Source organism: Haemaphysalis longicornis, unplaced genomic scaffold, assembly GCF_048455015.1.
Source record: "Haemaphysalis longicornis isolate Haplotype H1 unplaced genomic scaffold, Haemaphysalis longicornis Haplotype H1 scaffold_1, whole genome shotgun sequence".
Lineage (NCBI taxonomy): Eukaryota > Metazoa > Arthropoda > Arachnida > Ixodida > Ixodidae > Haemaphysalis > Haemaphysalis longicornis.
In genome coordinates, this window is record NW_027526203.1 from 59,235,362 (window position 1) to 59,258,155 (window position 22,794).

The following is a 22,794-nucleotide window of genomic DNA, read 5'->3' on the forward strand; positions in this document are numbered from 1 at the left end:
GCTTGCGTGGCCGTCAGCGTTGCTATTGACCGGTTCGTGCCGTTATTCATGGAGGCGTCCGTGAAAACAGCCGCTTCCTCTTTTGCCAGAAGCCTGTTGAGAGCTCGAGCTCTTGCATCCCGCCTGCCAACGTGGTACGCTGGGTTCATGTCTTGGGTATCGGCTTGGTTTTGATTACTTCCAACGATTCATTTGGCAGCTGGTCTCTGTCCTCGAATTATCGTCGCCCTCCAGCCGATTTCTTGCTAGATCCGTCTACCCGCTTTCGTCTGGCTCAGCCTTTGCTTCCGATTGGCGGGATAGGCCTCAATGAGCTCGTTGACCGAGTTATGCAAGCACATTTTCGAGAGTTTGCATGTAGACGCGCTCATAGGAACTCCAATAGCTTGCTGGTGACCAGGATCATATATGCAACACCTTATCTCCTCCAGAACATAGGGGACACACAGGTGCTGGATGTCATCCTACGCAAAGCCGCCAAGCAAGCTACTGGAGTTCCTATTAGTGCTGGACAGAGGAGCCTCCCAAGAGGACAGGATGGGGATGCGTATAGGGGTGAGCCCGTGGGGTGGTTGCGGGCGCTTCCGTACAGAGTGATACAAGGTGGGATGGGGGCCTTTGCAAGCCAAACCGTTGCTAGAATATTGGTTCGGAAAGAAGAGGTGGTGTGGTGTGTGTTTGGAAACGTGTGTGCCTGGAGCTGCCGCCATGAGGTGGCGTAGGCGCGGGAGAGGGAGTGATGAAGCTTGGGTAGTGTTTCTCATTGTGTGCGGTAGTAGCCAAGTGTGAGTGCAGTTGAGAGGTTCGTGGGATGGGATGCTGGAAGCTGAAGAGTAGGAGTTTCCCTGGATCTCTCTTGCCACTTCCGCTGACGCCCGGTGGGTAATTTCTAGGCTGAGTGAGTGTGCGCACTCAATCCAGGAAGGGAGGCATGACCAGGCGGCGTTAATCGCTGTCACCTATCTCGTATGCCAGCGGGGCTTCCAGTGTAGTGCACGTTTCAGGACAGCCGAAGGTCACCAAGGTGACGTGCGGCAAAAGCATACCCTGCGTCCACCTTCGGCAGAGAACAGACACCGATGACGGCCTCGGGCAATTGACGAATTGACTTCCTTCGGCTAATCCTTTTGAGTTAAGCTGAATGACGGGAGCTGATGGGCCTTCGGTTGATTGACAATACACATAAATATTACGTCAAATTATAACTGTTAACTGAACAGATCAATTAATAACCGAAAATACATCAATATTATATATCATGAACAAGAAAAATCAAGTATTTCATGCAAAAATTTATTAGCATGTTCTGGGAATTGTGGCAGAATTCCTATCTCCGCTACCAATTTGTTGTTCTGTCTTCATAAAAAGTAACATTAAAAGGGATGTGAAAATGTAAAACAAATATAAACATATATGCTTAACAAACATGAAAGCAAAAAGCATGGAAGTATAGAACTAATTAATCTAAAACTAACATAGCCTAGAGCGGAAATTATAAACGCGCTAGGAACTAAACAGACAACTCGTGGGAGGACGACTTATTTTAATGTCGCTTTGTCATCCAAGAATCTTGTTTCTTTATTCTTTATTCAACATATACCTGCAGCGCCCGCAGGCGTTATAGCAGGGGGGTTACAGGTTCGAAAAAAAACAAGTTTTCATTCACAGCAGACACTTGTACAATTTAGAGCCCATTCCACTCATGTATCGTTTTGACAAAAAAATGAATTTGCAAAAATTGCAGTCCTGGGACGGTATTCCCCCAGTTTAAAGGAATGATCAGTTCGATTTGACAAATAATATGGCGTCTGTAAATACATGTCCTTGTTGATTCCAGTTTTATTATTAAATATTGAATATAAAAGCTTTATTCGCAATTTTCTTGTACGTGATGAAAGCAGCTCCCAATTCAATTCTTGTTTCATAGCGGTACAGCTTTCCCGCCATTGATACCGTACCAGGACGAACCTTGCCGCCCTGTTGTGTATTTTTTCTATCTTATCACTGAGAGATACCTTCGCCGGGTCCCAAACAGCGCAAGCGTACTCTAAGACTGGTCGTACACACGTCAAATACGCACATACTTTAAGTCGCTGATGCGAGTTACGCTGAATAAAATTTAACACTCTCGCAGCTTTCGCGACAACATAATCCACATGTACATTCCATGAACAGTCAGAAGAAAAGAAAACACTCAGGTATTTGTAAGTTGTCTTCGTGGTAACTGTCACACCATTTATACAGTATCTATATTCGATCTTCTTTTTCTTCTTTTAAAAACAAAGATTAACACACTTATTAAAATTGAAAGATATTTTCCACGTTGTACACCAGTCATGAATACGCACCAAATCGTTTTGAAGTTGGAAGGCATCCTGCTCACTCCTAATTTTCCGGTAGACTATACAATCATCGGCAAACAGCCGGATAGACGATGAGATACCAACCGAAATATCATTGATATAAATTAAAAACAACAAAGGACCTAAAACAGGGCCCTGTGGCACACCTGATGTCACGTCAACATAACTGGATGCTTTTCCATTCAAAACAACACATTGGCGACGATGCTTTAAAGAATTTTCTCTCCAGATTATCACATTTAGGTCTAAATTAAATGACTAAGTTTTTGCAAAAGGAGAGCATGCGAACCCGAATTAAAAGCTTTTTGGAAATCAAGAAAAATACAGTCAATCTGCCTACTTTCGTCAATACTAGGTGATAAATCGTGATAAAATTCAACGAGCTGCGTGGTACAAGATAGCCCTTTACGGAATCCGTGCTGATTTTCTATTAACAATTTTTGCTGTGTTATATGTCGCATTATTTCCTTGTACAAGATGTGCTCAAGTACTCTGCAGGCAATTGATGTTAATGAAATCGGTCTATAGTTGACAGCTTCCTTTTTGGGTCCACCTTTGTGGATCGGTACAACGTGTGCCATCTTCCAGTCATCTGGTAAGACACCAGTAGATAAAGACTTCGAGTAAATTAAGTAAAGATACATGGAAGCAGGAGAAGCACAATGCTTGTAAACACGCAGAGTAATGCCGTCAGGAACATTCGCTTTTGTTTCATCGAGATTACTTAGAAAGGCTTGAATGCCGTTCACGCTAAGCTCAATAGGCTGCATTAAGGGTACGGGATATACACATGGGATATCACAGTATTCATCAGTCTTTGGCGAAAATACAGAACGAAAATATTCATTAAGGCAGTTCACCTTGTCTATATCTTTCGAGAACACTTGATTATTATATTGGATTTTGTTAATACCGGTAGCATCCGACCCGCAACGTTTTAAGTACCGCCAAAACATTTTGGGATTTGTTTTCATTTCTTCGTTTAGCCTATTTAAGTAGCCCGCCTTCGCGTTTTTTGCCATAACTTTGCATACACGCGTTAGGGCGCTTAACCTGTCCAAGTGTTTTTTCGTCTTCGTTCTTTTGAAGCTACGGTATACTCGCTGCCTGTTTTTAATTATTTTTAATAACTTTGAGGTAACCCAAGGCTTCTTGCGGCTTTTCATCCCACGTGAATGCACACTTGATATGTAAATATCTACAAGTTCCATTACTTTACTTCTAAAAGCACACCACAATTCTTGTGCGGTAGAATATTCGGCAAGGCATTCGAAAACAGGCAGATGATTTGAAAGCGCCTGTGACATCGCTGAGTAGTCACCTTTGCCAAAAAGAAATACCTTCCTTGTTGGTTTCTTCTTTGTCTTGTTCTTTTCAAACTTGATACTCGCGACGACAGCGGTGTGATCACTTATACCCGGAACGTTATCGACAGAAATTACAATAGTGGGGACATTACAAAACATCAAGTCTAGAACGTTGCCATTTCGGGTTGGCTGATGCACATACTGGTAGAGCCCTAAAGCATTAACGATGTTCTTCACCTCGCTGTTAATACGGCTACCAGTTTTGCACGTGCATGTACCGTCATCACAAAGCATATCTGGTAGGTTAAAGTCTCCAGCAAGAAGAAAGATTTGCCCAGAAATCTCGGAAATAGTTTCATGTAAAAGTTGTAATGAACTAATGTCGGAGGCAGGTGGTCGACGGCAAAAGAAGAATTATCTTCTAATCTGATGGAGCACCAAACTGATTCTAATTTCTCATGCCCAATATCAAGCGGCGATGAACGAAGTGAGCAGTGAACGAGTACAAAGACTCGCCCGCCTAAGCTAGGCCTGTCCTTCCGATAAGCTATAAAATCATCTGGGAAGACTTCACTGTCGCGAATAGACGGGTTCAACCAAGACTCTGTGCCAAATACGATGTCATCTTTCAAAGAATGAATTAAACTGACAAATTCTTCGACTTTATTTACCAGGCTTCTACAATTGATTACAATTGCGACAAGGTCGCGACGGGCACCGCTTTTGACAAGAACTTGTCATCGTTTGCGCACTTGCACAACTTCTTCTTTTTACTTATCCCAAACGAATGCTTGGCCGTTGATGACAATCCGGTCACCCTTAAGCTTTACTTCGTCTTTATCGGTCCGTTTCGCTTTCGTGTATTCCCACAACCGCTTACGTATGTCACGGGTATCGGGAGAATAATCTCGATCGACGCTGTAAGGCGAGCCCTTAAACTTTTTTGCATTAGTTAGTACGCTTCGTTTTTCTTTATACGAGGAGACATTGACAACAATAGGTCTTTTCCCACTTTCAGTGTACCGGCCTACGCGGTGGGCCTTCTGTATGGAGTGCAAATCGATCTGAAGTTCTTCTTCACAAATAGTTGTGATCAAGTTTTCCGACTGGTCCCAAGTCTCGACTCGATTGTTGTCATCGACACCGTAAAACACAAGATTTTGCTGTCGGCTGCGGTTTTCTAATGTGTTATTTCTACTTTGCAAGTCTTTAACTCGCTGTGTCAAACTAGTGATCGCATTCGCCTCCTCCAATACTGATTTGTTTAGCCCTTCAATCTCTTGTTTAGTTTTGCCTAGCTTTTCATTGATTTCCGTTATCATTGCTTCATGCTTTGCACAGCTCGCATTGATAGATTTCAGCTTGTTAATTACTTCTGCTACGTTCATTTTTCATTTTATTCTATTCATTTTTACGCGCAAGCGATGGTTAGGGAGAAATCTGAACACCGCTGTGTTATATGCCATGTTCAATAGGCGCTGCTTGTCAACCGTCCCGTACTGCGGATGACTGCACCAAAATTAGTCATATAAAACATACGTCGAATAGTACAGTGTAGAAAAATGGGAATTTATATTTCGATCAGTTCAGTTCGGTTCAGTTTATTAAAACTAAAATGGACCTAGGTAAATATACTGAGAGGCGATGGAAAGCGTGACCGGTTTATTCGGACACGCGGACGAAAAAACCCCATCAAGTGCTAATGATGATTATGTACAGGTGATGATGATGCCGGGGCCATGAGAGCTAGCACTGATGATAATGTATTAATTACGAGGAAATGTCCGTAACGTGTTGAAGAGCACAGAGTCGTGGTCAGGGTGTCTCACAATACATAGATTCCTGGGCCAAAAGCGGTTAAAAGCCACTTGACTAGGGCCTAGGCGATTCATGGCGCAGCTTCCAACACAGTGCATACACGGAATAAATATTAGGAGCAAGTACAATATCTAGAAAATGTGTAGTATGTAAACAACATCAATTCAATTTGCAATAGACATCACAAAACACAAGATAACGATACTAAATAACATATATATTAGCGAACAGCATTGTTTGTGAGCGAAAGAAAAGAAAAGAGGTCAAGCAGATGTATGTAACTCAGTCCAATGCAGCAGTAACGGTTAATTGGTTGAATAAATAAAGGTATAAGCAAAGACAATACAAACAGATAGCAGGCTTTAATTCAACATAACACACAACTACTAAACCTATATGCGCAGACACTGCCAAAAGACCTGAAACAGGCAAAAACACCAGAAATAATTCGTTTCAGCAATTAGTATCACGTCTACAAAATATCGGTGGGATTCCTTAATTGAAAAGTGTCGTACTGCTTTAAATCTATTTAGAATATGAGGAAGGTAATGCTGTAGAGATTGTAGCTTGTAGTTTGTAAGACAACAGGGTATGGGCTAGGTGTCTGTGTTGCGCGTGTTTAATACGTTTGTTGTATGTGTTAGCAATGCTGGAGATTATAAAAAGCTCTTTGACGCGACGGATGAAAAATAAAAGGAGCGTAGGATGCGGAAATGATACACATGCTGAAAAGCAATAATATTATAGGAATTAAATATACCCAGTTGTTGGTAATAAATAATGCACACCTGAAATGTGTCGCATTATTTTTTCTACAATATGTGGATTTTGGTTATTGTTCTTTTTGTCGTAGTTCTCCAGACTAAGCTTCAGTAATTGAGGTGTGTTTCAAATAATGCATAGTATAGTTTCATTTTTACTTTTGAGGGAAGAAGTGACCCGGTGCGGCCCCAACCTCCTATTGCTGAAGAAATCTTTCTACAAATGTTTATTGTCGTGGGTATCCCAGCTGAGGCATGCTAAAAGGGTGACACAAAGAATTTTAATTTCATTTACTATTTCAAACGTACTTTTTGAATATTTAATGACATGGTTTAGTTTCACTGGTTTGTGTTTTGCTATAAAGGTAACTACCTCTGTTTGTGCTGGGTTTACATTGATTCTGTTGGATTCGGACCAAAAGTGCAACCTTTCAACAATACTGTTGCATTCCATTACTAAATTCCCTTCATATTTACCAGATATCCGTAAGGTACTATCCTCAGCATACATTACAAATTTTGCAAATGAACACATAGAAAAGGAAGGGTGTCAGCACACTTCCCTGAGGTACACCAGTTGTTGTGGACAAAAAGGATGAACTGTTATTATCAATACAAAAGCATTGCTGCCTATTGGTTAATTAAGACCGAAGTAACGATAAGGGAATCCCACACATGCCATCAAGCATCAGTTTGTATATAAGTATATCGTGATTAGGGCTATCAAAAGCCTGGGTAAAATTTATGAAAAGATCGACAGTGTAATGCTTGTTTTCAATATTTTGCAATGACTTTTTTTTTAATTGTCAATAGAGCTTTCTCAGTTTTAATTTTTTTGGGAAACCAAAATGTGCATCAGATAAAATGTTGCCTCTCTCAAGAAAACTTGTTAGACCGGTTAGCAGAATTTTTCTATTGGTTTATAAAACAGCAAAATTACTGATATAGGTCAATAATTCGATATGTTATTTCTATCCCCACTTTTATGTATCACCGAAACACTAATTTTCTTCATACCAACAGGAAATATTCCACTTTCAAAGCATAAATTATAAATGTAAGTAAGCACTGTGGCAATTGTTTCTATGACAAATCTAATGGGCTTAATTTGCAGGTTGTCTGTGTCTAAGGCTTTGCTGTTTGAAAGGTTCATAAATGTGGTATAAATTTCTTGTTGATCAGTAGGCGCAAAAAAAAAGTTTCACACGGACTCTGTGATGGGGTTATCTATACCTACAACGTCAGTAACAAGAGGGACAATATTTACAAAATATTCATTAAACTGTTGGACCATTGCCTCGCCCGTCAGTTCGAGATTGCTGTGCATCATGCTCTCGCGAAACGACTATTTGTCTGCTCAACCTAATACGCGATTCAATAACTTCGAAATAGCATCTGGTTATTTCCGAGTTATGTCAGCAAAACTGTCACTACCAACAAAGTGTACATTTATACAGAAAGGCCGTTTTACATGTTGTGATTTTACGTGCGAATGGGCCGATGCGTCGCCGCTCGGGCAGCAAAATGACCAGTTTTCGTAGCTGTTGCAATAGATCGTTTTTCCGCACGAACGGCGACGCAGCATGAAAATCGCAGGTAAATTCGCAGCATGTAGGGGGTGGCGGGGCGGGGAGACGAGGTCCAAAGTCGCTAGCGCACTGATTTTCGGCGGCAGCCCTGGTTCCATAGCAGTGCTGAAGCAGCCAGGCGTGCGGTTTGTTCAGCGAATCTCCCCCAGTTTGTTCTCAGCAGCGACTCTGTCGCGTTGCGACGCGAAGAGCGAGCTCGCAGAACGCCCCCATGCATGAACGCCTTGCATAGCAGTTACGCATGGCAGGAGGGAAACGACGGTAGGCCAAGGGAGAGCAGGTACGCTTTCCGGATAGGATTTCTGCTGTCCTAGACAAACTCCTGCGGTGATTTCCGGCACAGCTGATTGCCCTGGTTACCGTGCATAACAGCGCCACAAAATTTCAGGGGTGGGGGGAAGCGGATGACACCCCTCGCTACGCCGCAGATCCTAAAACGGCTGTAAAAGGGCGAAATACGGGAATAAACAAGCAATTTTACTTTATTTGAGTGACCAAAATTTCGATTCTTATGTTTACTTTGGAATGACGTTTTTTTTTACACACGCACGGGCACGAACGGCGACGCGAATGATTCCCCGTCGAGGGAGAGAGACGGTTATCAATTCTCTAAAAGCATTTCTGCTGCTGACGCTCAGCTCCAATTGCGGGGAACAGGCCGTCGAAACCGGAGCGGACCGTCAAAAACGGTCAGCTAACACCCTCTAGTATCTTCAAAAAAACAGAAACATCGAAGAAGCAGTCATCAGAGTGACGGGCACAGACCAACTCCGGCGAATCAAATGCCGCCCTGTTTGCTTGCGACGTATTTGTCTGTTGTTTCCTGGCTTCTGGGCATAGTTTCTTAGTAAGTATTTTAGAGAGGAAACTGCGCCTCGTAAGCCATGTCGTCGTGGAGTTCATGGGAAGACCCCCGTTTTGGCTTGGGCTTGGCATGACAATTGGATTCTTAAGCGGTTTTCGGGATTTCCTTCCTTCACTACGCATTAACAAGTTTACGAGCTACAAGTAATCCGACATCCTGCCTGTTCTGTGGTAGCCGTGTTCGGTGAAACAGCAGGCAGTGCGTGATCGCTCCTGACGTTGCTCGTGCCGCAGTCGAAGGACGTATGACTGAGCTGGTAATTTGCCGCCGCGAAATTTGTAGCCGACGAAAAGAAGGAACAAAACGTACTTCGGCGACCACAAGATACGACAGATTCGGGCGTTTGTATGCGTCCTATCTTGTCATCGTCCACGAATGTTTAACGCCACGTTTTCTTTTTTCTTGTTAAACTAGCTGGCGGTCGGTGCACCGGGTCATCGCGAAGGCAACGTTTTAATAGGCACGCTCAAAACACTTTCCAAACTCCCCAAGCAACTTAATATGTGCAATAATGGTACAATTAATAAAATCAGAATCTCTAATGAGTTTCCTCATCAAATATTAACCTTGTTCGTAACTAGAACCTTGGCCTGCGGAATAGCAGGCACAACTGTTCCGGCAAAAATACGCTATACTTCCTTTTTCCTTAGTTTTAAAACAGCCTGTTTTTATTTTCCGCTTACATAATTGGACCCTATTCGCGTTTTTGCGGCACGTTGTTTAAATTTGCGGTCACTAAAACGTTTCATCCAAGCCAATGATGAAACTAAGGCGAGCGCGATGTATATGACGACACAGACGGCCTTGATGTGAGCCGCGTGGACGCTAGCCCCAGATTCCTCTCTAGTGTATATTGTAAGAAACTCTATGCTTCTGGGAACTTCGGGTTAGGGCTAGAACACTCTAGATGGGGCAACAAACGTCCGTGAAAAGGAGTGAAAAGTGCGAAAAGTTACACCATTACGTATCAAGCTTGGCGATGTGGCTTGCGATAGAAAGATGGGGGTGCTTCGCTTGGGACAGGAGATAAGGTAGCCGATCGCGGCGACAAGGTAGTAACATACATAAATATTCAAATCAAAAGTCATACTTTAGTGCAACATTCAAACCATTCTAACTGAAAACCTTCAAGTTAGTCGGTGTCACGAAAATGAAGTTTTAAAATGATTGTGTCGAATTAAAAGGCACCGGGCATTTCAGGCCCTACATTTTGGTCAGTGATGCCTATATTACACTAGGATGCTGTCGGTGGAACGGTCTATCTCATGTTTGTCTCATGCTAACCCAACATTTTGTTACGACAATGTAATCTACTTTTGAGCACCGACATAACGGCAGAACTGAATGTCTTGGCCCTTCAACGTCCACAAGGAATAAAAAAATTAGCGCCAATCCACCCTGTGAATGTGGTTGCAAAGCGAAGCTGTAAATGGCACCCGCAACGATTACCCTTGCGACATCACTGAAATTCACTGACGTCTCTCTAGAAATAGTTAAACCAGAGAGATGTGAAATGCACTTACCAACGCCCTCTATTACTTCAAAGAGGAATTCTTGGTAAGGTTAAATTAATGCATGATGCATGAACGGTGGTTGGTTCAGTTGGATTGGCGTCGCGCATGAGTGGGAACTCTTTTTTTATAAAATAAATCTCAAACCCGGTCTTAGACGATCTCACTTCCCCGTCTCTGCCGTCGCTGACGGAGGCGACAAGATCGGCGGCAGAGACGAAGGGAGAGGAGCAGAAGGAGGAAATACTTCTACTCCGATTACTGAACTGCCCAGATGCGGCCCAGGGGAAGGGTTCCTTCTTCACTGTATCCCATATTCAGACCGCGCCCTCTGTGCTCTATTGGATAGAAGATGCTGCTATTAGATGCTGCTATCCAGCCCCTCTCTGCCTACCCAGCTGAAGCTGGGTAGGCAGAGAGGGGCTGGATAGCAGCATCTCCCATTGCTCTTGTTCGGTAGTTGACGGGAAGAGACGAGGGTGCTCAGAGCTAAAGTCGCACACCCCGAATATGTGGCAGAGTGTTCCTTCTTCTGAGCAACATTTATATTCAGCGTCGTAGCGATTCGGGGAAATTAAGTGAAGACGCGTCGGGTATGGGAAGGAGCCGGATCGTATGAGCCGTAGGGTAGTTTGTTGTTCTGAGGAAAGTTCAGGGTAAAGCGAAGTTAGGGTCTGTCTCAGAAGGCGTTAATGCTGGGTTATGTCCCTGAACGAGACAAGCGGGTGACTATCCTCGTGCAGCTCCATTGCACGGGGTAAAAGTGCAGGCTTGGTGGGCGTATTCGTTGTCCTCCATGGAAGCGTGAGCGCGTGTCCAGATGAGCTGAATGGAACCATTTGGGGAGTGGTTTTTTAGCACACGCAGTGCAGGTCCGCACACCAAACCCGGCTGGTAGTTCCGGACGGCTTGTTGGGAATCGCTGACCACCTTACCCTGGTTGAGTGAGAGCCATGGCGATGGCTGCCTCTTCTGCTGCCGTCATGTCTTCGCTCCTGAGGGAGGCACAGGAAAGGAGGTTGGTTCTGGAGGTAGCCACGATGATGGCGTACTGCTGCCCTTGGTGTTGGGAGGCTTCTGTGTAGATACCTGCCTGATCCCAGTAAAGATTGTTGATGTTCATTTCCCCGAAGTCTGGTACCAATCAGTAACCCATTCGCCCGGCCTTCGGTTGATTTGGAAGGAGGCATGGAGGGAGATGGTGTTGAAGTTCTCAAAGGTGGTATTCGAATTGACGAACTTGAGGCGTTTCGATTCGATAAAGGGGAACGAAGACTTCATATACAACTACAGTCGAGTCCACTTATAACGATACCGTTTATAACAATATATCGGATATAACGATGAACAGCAATGGCACCGTCCGCTTTGGTATGCTTTCCATGGGAAAATAAACCGCTTATTACGATTTTCCAGTGCCGCGATATTGGATAGAACGATTGAATCGGGTTACAGCAAGCACCGAAAATGCGAGGGGCCGCCGGCTCTCCACGCCAACCACGCCGGCACCATGCGCCGCGATGCGCCTCGCATCCCGTCCACCCCTCAGAAAACGAGTCAACTACGCAGCTTACGAGGAAGCGAGAGGAGGAGGAGAACAGTTCTTCCTAACGCCCCTCGCGCTGCCGCCGCTGTGGCCCCGTCCCCGCGCCTGCTGCTTTGAATTTGACGGCGTGTCTCTTCAACTAACTCCGTTTTTCCGCGGATCAGACGTCAGGGGTGGTGTTTTGGAAACGTCAGGGGTCCTCACTGAAGAGGCGATCGTTCCGCGGATACGTGCTGCGGACAGCGGTGGCAGTGACATCTCTGACGACGCGGTTGCACAGCCGACTGGGGTAGCACTTTCGCAGGAGACTGAACGCATGATAGTCTCTCAGGGACTTCGTTTCCACCAAGGAGACTTCGCTCAGCTAGGTGAAGCACCTATAGATTCTCTTAAAAAGATGTGCACAAGCTTCATGTGCAGTAGATAAAGCTGACCGAGTATGGCTTCTTTTCCAAAAATAGGTGACAGTACAGCCTTGCGTGCCTGCAAATGAAATGTTTTGAACTCTGCTACACCTTTTTATTTAGCAACGCGCATATACCAATCATCGGTTTTAACGATGGGATTTCCTTGGCACTTGGATATTGTTATGAGTGGACTAGACTGTATATACATTAGGGTAACTGGATACATCAGTAATAAAAGGGGAAAAACTTAAAACTACAGTTAGACGCTAGCTATCAGTGCGAACAAGACACTCGAGCTTTCCAATACCATCTAACTCTCCTATGCTCGGAGCGTACACAAACTGCTCGAGAAACGACGGCCGGGACTTTGTTCCCGCCGCAGGACTCGTCTAGTTGCCCGGTACACAGCTGTACCCTAAACCTCCGACGCGATCCTGCAGTCTATCTCTTCAGTTTCTTTAGTTTATCTGAAATGAGGGTAGCACTAAAGTGGTATTCAAACATAAAGATAGGATGACTTGTGAGGTGGTGGAGGCATTCCATATCTCCAAATTGGGCAAAACACGCGTCAGCCATCCGTCGTTATCGCTTAGTCACGAGGAATTTGAGTTTTTCGTTAACCGGGGAAGTTTTGTTTCTTGCAGTGGCGTAACCTTTTGATGATTTGGCTTTGATTATTCATATCAAGCTTTATGTTCATCTGATGTTTTTCCTTTGTATTGTCATGCGCAGCTGGTGTTTTGTCAGTATATAACTTTATGTCTTTCTTCAATAAAAAGTAGTGGTGAGTCAGCGCTTGTCCTGTCCCCTTCTTTGCCTTAGTCTTCGTGTGTGCGCACTGTTAAGGAACATAAATAAGTAACAACTCGCCCAATTGTCGGTTCTTTTGCATTTCTTATCTTTCGTTTTACACGTGCGGCGGGGGCGCCTGGCCACTGACCCCATGAGTGGACCATACAACTTCCCCCTTTAAGAGGATTACTGGACCACTTGGTTCGGTCAATCCAAAAACAATTTAAAAGGACCACTCGCCGGTTCATCTACCCTACAGCGATATCAGCAAAAAAAAACACCTGGAAGGAGCTAGGTATAAGCACAAATGAGCCCCCTACCATTTCTGCAGTTCAGTTAATTCGAACTCTCTCTCACCTCAACTACAAACACAACTTATTCACTAGCTGTTCAAAATGGACGGAATACTTAATAAGCAAACCCAAACACAAAAAATGCTAAAAACACTAAAGGCGAGTGAAAAGAAATTGGGTGGTGTCTCCGGGGCTCGTAAACGCCGCGAACACCGAGACAACTCAACCTATAACACTGATGCGCGCTATAACTGCAAACGCACAAGATCATTCCGGCACCCAAAAACAGGAACAAAAGGAAAAAGGACTGGTTAAGAACACGGGAAATTTTGCAGCCAACAAAATTAACCGTTACGAAAATTCGCTTCGTCACTATGCGCACGCGCGCCCATGTTCTCGTTGACGGCATAGCATGGTAACGTTCCTTCGAGAATATTCAGCTCTGCTTCAGCTCACTTGCGGTGCACGAGAAAGTTCAGTTCAGTGCAAGGATCGAGCTACCAAGGCATCACAAACACCACACTCCCACACCTCCATAGAAAAACGACGGATGAACAGGAACGTTCACTTCCGTCGTGGCGGTGTTAAGGCTGGGAGGCAATTCAATGGTGGCCTCCCCAAGCAACATTGGGAAGGCGCGACAGTGCGTCGGCGTGTGCATTGTTTAATCCCTTCCTGTGGGAAACCACAGCGTTGCAAGGCCAAAGCCCACCCTTGACAATTTAGCCCCATGAGGCGTGCAGGTCGTCAGGTAGATAACCAAACACGACATTGACTTCTGCCCCCAAAACCCAGTAATCAAACTTTTTCAATTCCCATATGATGGCAAACGCCTCGCACTCGATGGTCGACCAGCGGGATTGCGTACGAGTGAAAGGGTGGCTGGCGAACGCGATGGGCTTTTCGCGGCCCTCTTTCTCCATTTGCGCCAGACACGCTCCGGCTCCGATCTCAGACGCGGCGGTAAACAGCCAATAAGGTTTAGAACTGTGAGTTGGGCTTGTTGATATAGCTTCATAATGGGAAACAGCGAAAATACAAAACATGGACAAGAAAGACAACGGGACGAAGCGCGACTAGCAACTGAAACGTTTAATCGACAAAACACACAAATGTATGCACGCAATCTAAGCCACCGCCAGCACAAAAGTACAGTACAATCTACAATCTTGTTCAGTCACGGGACAACCACCAAAAACACTGCATACAACCAAACCGCACGGTTCATACTCCAAAAGATGCACGGTACACTTTATCAGCCCTTATCCAAGAAAGCAAACTCGGCATCTGATAACAAAACAGAAGGTTGGCTGACACAGGTATTTTCCTCGTTTTTGATGCAAAATGCTTCCATTATCTCTCTTGTTGCCCGCTTACGGTGTTTGTCAAGAACGATGGTGTGCGGTAGCTCCGGATGGCCACGCGCATTCCTCGTGGTTTTGGTTTCCATCAGTGAGCGTGAGTGGCAACTCCGGACGGCCCGTGCACTTCTTGCAATGCATGGTCAAATAAGAACACGGTACCCCTTTCAATGAGCTGTTATGCTCACGAAGGCGAACGTTCAGGCAGCGCCCAGTCTGACCGATGTATCTCTTTCCAGACTTGAAAGGGATACTATACACAACTTCCTTACCGCACTCAACAAATTTAATGTCATTTCTTATCCCACAACCATCCGTACTTTTTTCTTTCTTGTCTGCTAAACTTTGCACCGCAGGGCAAATCTTAGCCACTTTGTTTTGGGCTGAAAAGACGACGCGCACGCCACATCTGGAAGCCACTTTCTTCACCCGATGTGATACACCGTGTAGCAAGAGTCCTTCAATGCCTTTCTGGTCATGAAACTTCGCCGTCACGCTATGGGAGAGCTTCGTACGCTGCCCAGGGAGACCGCGCCGCGGCGCTGGTGTTGATCGGAGGGCAGCCGGGGGCGTGGTCAGAGCGCGTTTGGCAGGGAACGGACCACGGAGTAGGATAAAACAGATGGTCGCCGCCTTATCAGCAGTGCGCTTTCGCTTTACGTATCGTTGGCCGCTCAAATGGACTTGTCATTTTGTGAGTGGCGAAAAAATTTGTTGCGAACGGGCATGCTGCTACTCCGTTCCTGCCTGCCGGTCTGGCTACAGAGCAGCGGCGTACGCCCGATGCCCTCCGATCTGCGGTGGCGCCCGTCGCGGTAGCCTTTATAAGTGCGAATGCACTTTATAAGCGACCCCAAACCATCCACCGCCGGCGGCGGCGGCGGCGTCCGCAGTGCTCCTCTATATTTAAAAAAGAAACAGCATCCGGCGCCAGGTTTCGATCCGAGGACTTTGCGGCCGCAGCGCGACGCTCTACCGACCAAGCCACGGACGCGACGCTGATATCAGTGTTAGTGACGCGCCTTAGCGGCGTATTAGCGGCTTGATAACTGCGTGGTGTACACGTGATACTACAAACCCGATGGAAGAGATGGAAGAGAAGGCGGCGAGGCGGTGGGCTGCGGGGGCCGAGCGGAAGCGCCGCAAGCGGGCCGACAACCGTGCATTCGCACTTTCACATTCTCCCCCTCGGGGAAATGCGGGGGAATTTTTCCTCGTACGAAACTTGGCCGGGAGTTTCATGACCAGAGAAGCATTGAAGGACTCTGGTGTATGTAAGGAATGACAGCTATCTTATCAGGAACTGAACCCACTTAAGGTAGCTGCGGGTCAGGGGTATTTAGCGCCGTGACTGAACAAAGTGACTCCTTTAGCTGCAGGAATGCTCGCTCGGCATCGCTGCCCCAAGAAATCGGGTTCGTTACACTTCGCTTTGTCAGGGTCGTTAGCGGTTCAGCCACTGCGGCGTAGTCCTTGACGTATTCTCGGTAATAATCGCAAAGGTGGAGGAGACTTCGAAGCTCCTTTTTAGTCGTTGGTTGTGCTATACTCGGTGACAACTTAAGAACGGCACCGGAAGTTGCCGCTGTGCATTATCACCGTAGCCGGATGTTTCTCCGTGGGGCGCAAGTAGGGCGTTACTGGGAATATTTTGAACATAGCGTGAGCCGTTCCCGTGCTTTTTTGGACTTAATATGCTTATAAACGACTCCAGTGACGACAAACAAACTGCGTGACACAAGGCAGACGATATCACGCATTCATAGCAAGCCCCTTTCAAAACGCGCGCGCACTGACATCACGGGTCCAGCGCTTTGGAGGAGTGATACACTACATGAGGTGGTGCAGTTCTTGAGTTGTAACCGAGTATAGGCTTCGGATCGCGGCCAACTTCTCTGGGTCGGGACCATGTGTTCCATTACCCACTATGTGGCCTAGGTACTTAATGTGGCCTTGCGCCACCTGACACTTCTCTACGCTCGCTTTCAGCTCCGCGGCGAGTAACAAGCCAAGGATGGTGTCCACGTGCCCAAGGTGCTCTTCCCATGAAGAAAAGAAGGCAATGTCATCCAGATAGGCCGTGGCGTAAGCCCGGTGTTTGGCGAGAAGCGTGTTCATCATCCTCTGAAATGTCGCCGCCGCATTTTTCAAACCAAAAGGCATGACGCGCCATGCGTACTCCCCGTCGTGCGTGACGAAGGCGGTTAGGGGCTGGCTCTCAGGGGCTACGGGTACTTGCCAGTAGCCCCTCCGCGAGTCTATGACTGTGATGAAACGCGCCTTTCCTACTTTCAGGATCAACTCCTGCGGTGGCGTCATACGAAATGTATCGGCGCGATTCACGGCATTTAGTCTGCGGTAATCAATACACATTCTCCTCGAACCGTCTTTCTTTCCGATGTAAATGACCGGGTGAGCATGCTCACTTTCCACTGGGTAAATGAGGCCCAATTCTAATAGTTCGTCTACCTGGTGGGTGACTGCCTTTCTGAGCAGCTCTGGAACGCGGTAACGAAAAGTTGTCTTGGGCTCATAGCTTCCGTGCAGCTCGATTCGGTGTTGCCCCACCATTGCGAGTCCATGTGTCCCGTCGAACATGCCAGCGTGCTTTGAAAATATGGCGGTGATCTCGGAGCTTTTTCGCTCTCGTAAGTGCGACAGCTTCTCGATCCGTAGGGGCAGCGTAACTCGAAATGGTGGCATAAAGCGCTTGGCACGCTATACTTCCCCAAACTTACTATTCTCGTCGAACACTACCCCCACGTGACTGACGCGACAGTAGTAGGGTCGCAGATGGTATGCGCGCACCACCAAACTTGTTTTCTCCCATGTCAAGACGGTAGGAACGCTGCCTCTCCTGCGCAATAAAAGGCCCTAACCCTCTCGAAGCCAATTTACGTTTACCGTCCGTGTCGAACAAAAGAACCTGGTTGCCAACGCTGAATGTTTTGTTACGCGTGGTTCTATTGTCCGCCTGCGCGTAGCTGCCCCGGCGCGCTCGCCGTGAGCCCCGCCACTTCCGCCGCTACCTGTAGCTGCTCGCGAAACTCTCTTAGGTATTTTGCGGGCTACTCTTTTAATGTTCCCGGTACGGACAGCTCACCTGTCCAGCTGTACTGGAGGATCGACAGTGGTCCTGTCGGGCTCCTGCCATAAATCATGCGAAACGGGGCAACTCCGGTTGTGTGGTGCGGAACCTCTTGGAAGGCCCACAACACGAACGCCACTAACCTATCCCAGTTCCTTGGGTCATTTTCGATAACGTGGAACAGCATGTTCTTACGTACACTACTCCAACGCTCCACCTTGCCATTGCTCTCCGGGTGTTCCGGTTTGGAGGAGCGTGCCGCACAACCCAACCTTTCCAAAAAACTTTGTGTCAGTTCTGACGTGAAATTGGTGCCCTGGTCAGAACACATTAACTGAGGGATGCCAGTCCTGCTGAATATTGTGAGGAAATCCTCGCAAGTTGCTTTCGCCATAAGTGACCCCAAGCACACGACTTCGGGACGGCGTGTGCAGACGTCTACGAGACAAAGCGCATACCTGTGGCCCTGACCCGACGGTACGTCTAGGGGACCGATTATGTCAACGTTTACCACCTGGAAGGGGTGGTCTGGCCTTGTTAGGGGAACAATAGGGACCCGTTCGCTGAGCCGCCTATCTGCCCGGATTCGGCAGCTTTGACATGTTCGGCAGTGATTGGATATGTCTGCCTCTAGGCCAGGCCCGAAAAAGCTATATTTTATCCTTGCGTTCGTCTTTTGGGGCCCTAAATGGCCTCCCCATAGTGAATCGTGGGCCAGCAAGAGCACCTCCTCACGTCTCTCTGAGGGCAGCACGAGTTGCGTCACCTTCGCGCCGGCTGTCGCGTCCCTAAGAAACAGCAACCCGTCAGAAACGACACATGCCGGCTTTCCCTCTTTTTTGCGTCGGCCCAAGCTTTGTTTAAGCTGTCGTCGGCTTGCTGAGACGCCAGCAGCCTTGCCCGTGGGCCCTCAACTTCGACTGCCTCATCAATCCCCTCGGCAGGTGCTTCGGGTCCTCCGTAGCCTGCCACACTGTAGCGGCCGGTTCCGAGATTGCCCCGGTGCCGACCTCGCGGTCCCCACTTGAGGAGGCGATAGTTTCAACCGTGTTGTACGTCTCCAGGTTGGGGTAACATTTTGTCAGCAGCTCCCAATCCTCTCTCGAAAGCAAGCAGTCTAAGCCCTCTGCGAGATTGTTGGTGACAGCACAGAACAGCTGCCCCTTGGGGCTCTCGACCACCGACGCGGCCTGCCTCAAACTCACGGGTAGGCTGACCATTCTCGCGTTAACCGACTCGCCAAAATGCTGGAACTAGCCTAATGGTGCCCGATGGCTGCAGAGCGTCCTGTAGAATTAAACTTTCTCGGAACCCCGTAACTTCACTTCCCGTGTCGACTGTCACGGTAATTGTCGTGCCTGCAAAGTTGAGTTCCACGTGCTGTAGTCTAGACTTTCTCAGCTCATCAATGCTTCCGAGCAAGCACCTTTACCTCGGCAACGAGAATTCGCTGCCCCCCGCTGGTCAGACCGGCGTCCTGAGCCTCCCCTGTATTTTCGACCTCTACTATCACTCTCTGAACGTGCGCGCTGCGCTGTGGGTTTCCCGACTTCTGAGCAATTTTCGGGCACAGCTGGAAATGTTGACCCTGTACTTACAGACGTTACACATCCACATTCGCTTGCCACTGTTGGTATTGCGCGGAGGTGCTTGATCTCTGCGCCCAACAGCGGAGCCTCTTCCCTTGGCCTGCTCGAAGGTTTGCACCACGCTAGCTATCTCTGGCGGTTTCAGCGCCGTCTCTGCTTCGCGGAAGCGAACGTACTCCAGTCCCTCGGCACTGAGACTGTTCCTAATTCTATCGGCCACCATAAGGGCCACAACCTCATCTTTTGCTTCGGCCTTCCTAGATTTTAGTTAGTAGGCAAACTGGGTGCCAACGCGGGAAGCAAATTGCGACCAGGTTTCGTCGTTACGCTTCGATTACTTTGCAAATCGGTCGAGATATTCTGCGGGGCTTAGCCTAAGCTCCTGCAGCACGGCCTTTTTTACCACCTCGTAGTCATTACGCTCGTTGTCCCCGAGTCACGTAACATGTACCTCACCCGCTCCGACAACGCCGGTACAACTAAATAAACCCGAGTCGACTGCCGTACACCGTACGTTACAAACAACCTTTCAACTTCGCCGAACCACAACGGAATGTCCGCATCGCACGGCAGCATAATTAAGCCCCGTCAGGACCTTTGCGCACTGGTGACCTTCGCGCACTGAGTCCGAGCCCGTAGGAGTTTGCGTGCCAGCCCTCGTCTCCAGCTCGAACCTTCGCACCCGCTCCTCGGATTCGAGCTTCAGCTTTTGCATTGCCATCCGCTCATCCGATTCCCGCGTCTTTCTTCTTTCCCGCTCCGGCGCTTCGCGCTCTTTCCTCCGCTTCGCGTGCTTCTTTTCTCTCCCGCTCCTCAGCTTCGCGCGCCTCTTTTCTCTCCCGCTCCTCTGCTCCGACTTTCAGTTTTTGAAATTCTAACTGCATTCGTCTAAGCATTAATGTTTCAGATTCCGCTCGGGCGTCCCCTCCTGCCGCCGTTCCTCCTTGATGTGGCGCCTCTTGAGTGACCATTTCCGTCTCCTTCCGCCATGTTTCCCAGCATGCTCCGCGTGACTACAATGCAACCTAGGACTCAGCCTACACTGCCACAACGAATCGCAAGAAATCCTACTCACCCGCACTTTCAGTGGTCGGCTGCCACGTCGTTGGCCCCGTGCGCTGGCTTGGTTCGGCCGCTCCACTCCGGGCGAAGCTCGGCTGGTGCCGATGAAAATGGACTTGCTTCGGCTTGCTGCTCTTGGCTGTGGCCTGGTGATTTCTTCTTCCTAATCCTGCTTATTGCGCCAGTAAAGATTGTTCGCGTTCGTTTCCCCGAAGTCCGGTGCCGATCAGGAACCCAATCTCCCGGGCTCCGGTTGATTGGGAGGAGCCTTGCACGGCGATGGTGTTGAAGTTCTCGGACGTGGTGTTCGAATTGACGAACTTGGGGCGTTTCGATTCTATAAAGGGGAACGAAGACTTTATGTACAAATATTTACAGTTGGGAAACTGCATACATGAGTAATAAAAGGGAAATACTTCAAACTACAGTTAGACGCTAGCTATAAGTGCGAACAAGTCACTCGAGCTTTCCAACTCCGTCTAATTCTCCTATGCACGGAGCGTACACAAACTGCTCGAGAAACGACGGCCGGGACTCAGTTCCCGCCGCGGGACCCGTCTAGTTTCCCGGTACACAGTTGTACCCTAAACTTCCGAGGCGATCCTCCAGTCTGCCTCTCGCTTAGGGGGCTCACAAATCCTAACCTAGTTTCAGCGGTCGGGACTCCTTGTCTCGCCGGGAACTGCCCAGCTGAGAGCTCAGACAAGAACGTTGTTTTGCAGCCAAGTTCGGCCCTATAATACTTCGGTATTACTCTCTATCTCGGGCACGCCCTACTAGCTTCCATACACACTTTAGGGAGGGACCAAATTCACGTGCACAGCTGTCACTCAGCCATCTGCGGAATATTCAATAAGGCGCCACCACCTCCGGGCCAAAAGCCGGCACACGGGCGAGCAAGCACAAGCACGCAGTAGCGAGTATGCTCGACTCCAAGGGGGTAGGGGGGGGGGGGGGTTAAAGGCAGCGGCTGCCGAAATCTAGCCGTTCTGACTGCTGTGCGCAACAACAATGGGATCTCGCGTCAAAGCCACCGCGCGCTCAGACGACGATAATTACCCCTGCGTTATGCGCTACGTCAACGATTCTCGGAACCTGGCGGGGCCGTCTGCATTCTTAAAGGGGATTTTTCCCGCGCCATTCCTCCATCCAGGCAAGCCGTTCCTCGAACGCGGCGCATCGAATTGGTGGTGACCACAGCGTAGAGTCGGCAGTGCTGTGCCGTTAGACCGAGTGGTGGGGATCTTTCCTTTCACACGCGCGGCGCGGCGATGGCGCCTGGCCACTGGCCCCATGAGTGGACCTTACAATCCCCATCGAGGATGGTGTTGAGCGCTTGAGCCCGTGCTTCTCGGCGACCCTCGTGGTGTGAGGAGCTTATATTTCTAAGGAACAGGAGCACCTTTAGTTGTTATCGCCAAAAGCCCAGCAGTACATCAAGCGGAATGACATTCTGTGCTGCAGAGCCGATCTGATGAAGCATTCCGCGACCCGCCGTAGTTCTGCTCATACGGAGTTTCTGGAAAGACAGATAGCCCTCTATCACATCTTCCACCGTGTTGTAGAGCCCCGTGCTAAACAGCCTCTCTGTGGATGCACACTCATGGGCAGACCAATGGCTTACTCAACGGCCTTTCTAATCTTTATATAAAGCATCTTTATGTCCTCCTGGCCGAGAAGAAGAAAGGGGGTTGACGTAAGTGATTCTCGAGAGGGTAAAAGGTTGAACTAATCGCAAGATATCGGGTTCCTTGAGACCTCGCTTCTTGGTGGCAACTCGCCTGATCATGTGTATGATTTTATTGATGCTGTGTTTGAGGCGCTGCAAGCATACGTCACACTTGGTGTTGGACTGAAGATGTAGGCCCACGATCTTGCTGCTGGGGCTTCGAGTGATGGACTAGCTATCAAGGAGTATCTGAATGTGTTCTTTGAGGTGTCGTTTGGCATGAGGGCGGACGACAAGCAGCTGAGCTTTTTTACGTGAACACCGGAAGCCACAGGCTTTCGCGTACTAGAAGTGAGATACCATGGGTTGGTATGAGTTTGCTTTAATCGCTATCGCGTGGCTTTCAGCGAGAATTCCGGGGTTCAACCCGTAGATGTGCTTGGTGAGTGCACCACTTGTCTTCCCCGTCTCCGCGTTGGCTCGTAGCTAAATTGGTAGGACAAAGGGCTCTGCCTTTGTTACTCCATTAGTTTCAGGTTCGATTCCTGGCGGTGCCAGTAAAGTCTTTTATTTGTTCGCGGGAGTTTTCTGTTGGCACCAATGGTCGCGAAAGAACCCTAGGGGGTATAGGTAAGACGCTTTGCTTTAAAATGTTGAATACATCTCCTGGACGATTGAATTATCCTCACGCCAACGGTAGCATTATCACACTCAGATGTATCCAAGCAATTTGTAGATATGGCAAACGTTGTTCATTAAGGGTAACAGAGTGG

General features: G+C 47.9%; 1 protein-coding gene across 1 annotated transcript in view; it reads left to right on the top strand.

Annotated features, from left to right (window-relative positions):
• LOC144176620 (protein ABHD1-like) overlaps positions 1-22,794 on the top strand; it is a 94,098-nt gene that overhangs the window by 63,956 nt on the left and 7,348 nt on the right. The gene's annotated exons all lie outside the window — the stretch shown is intronic.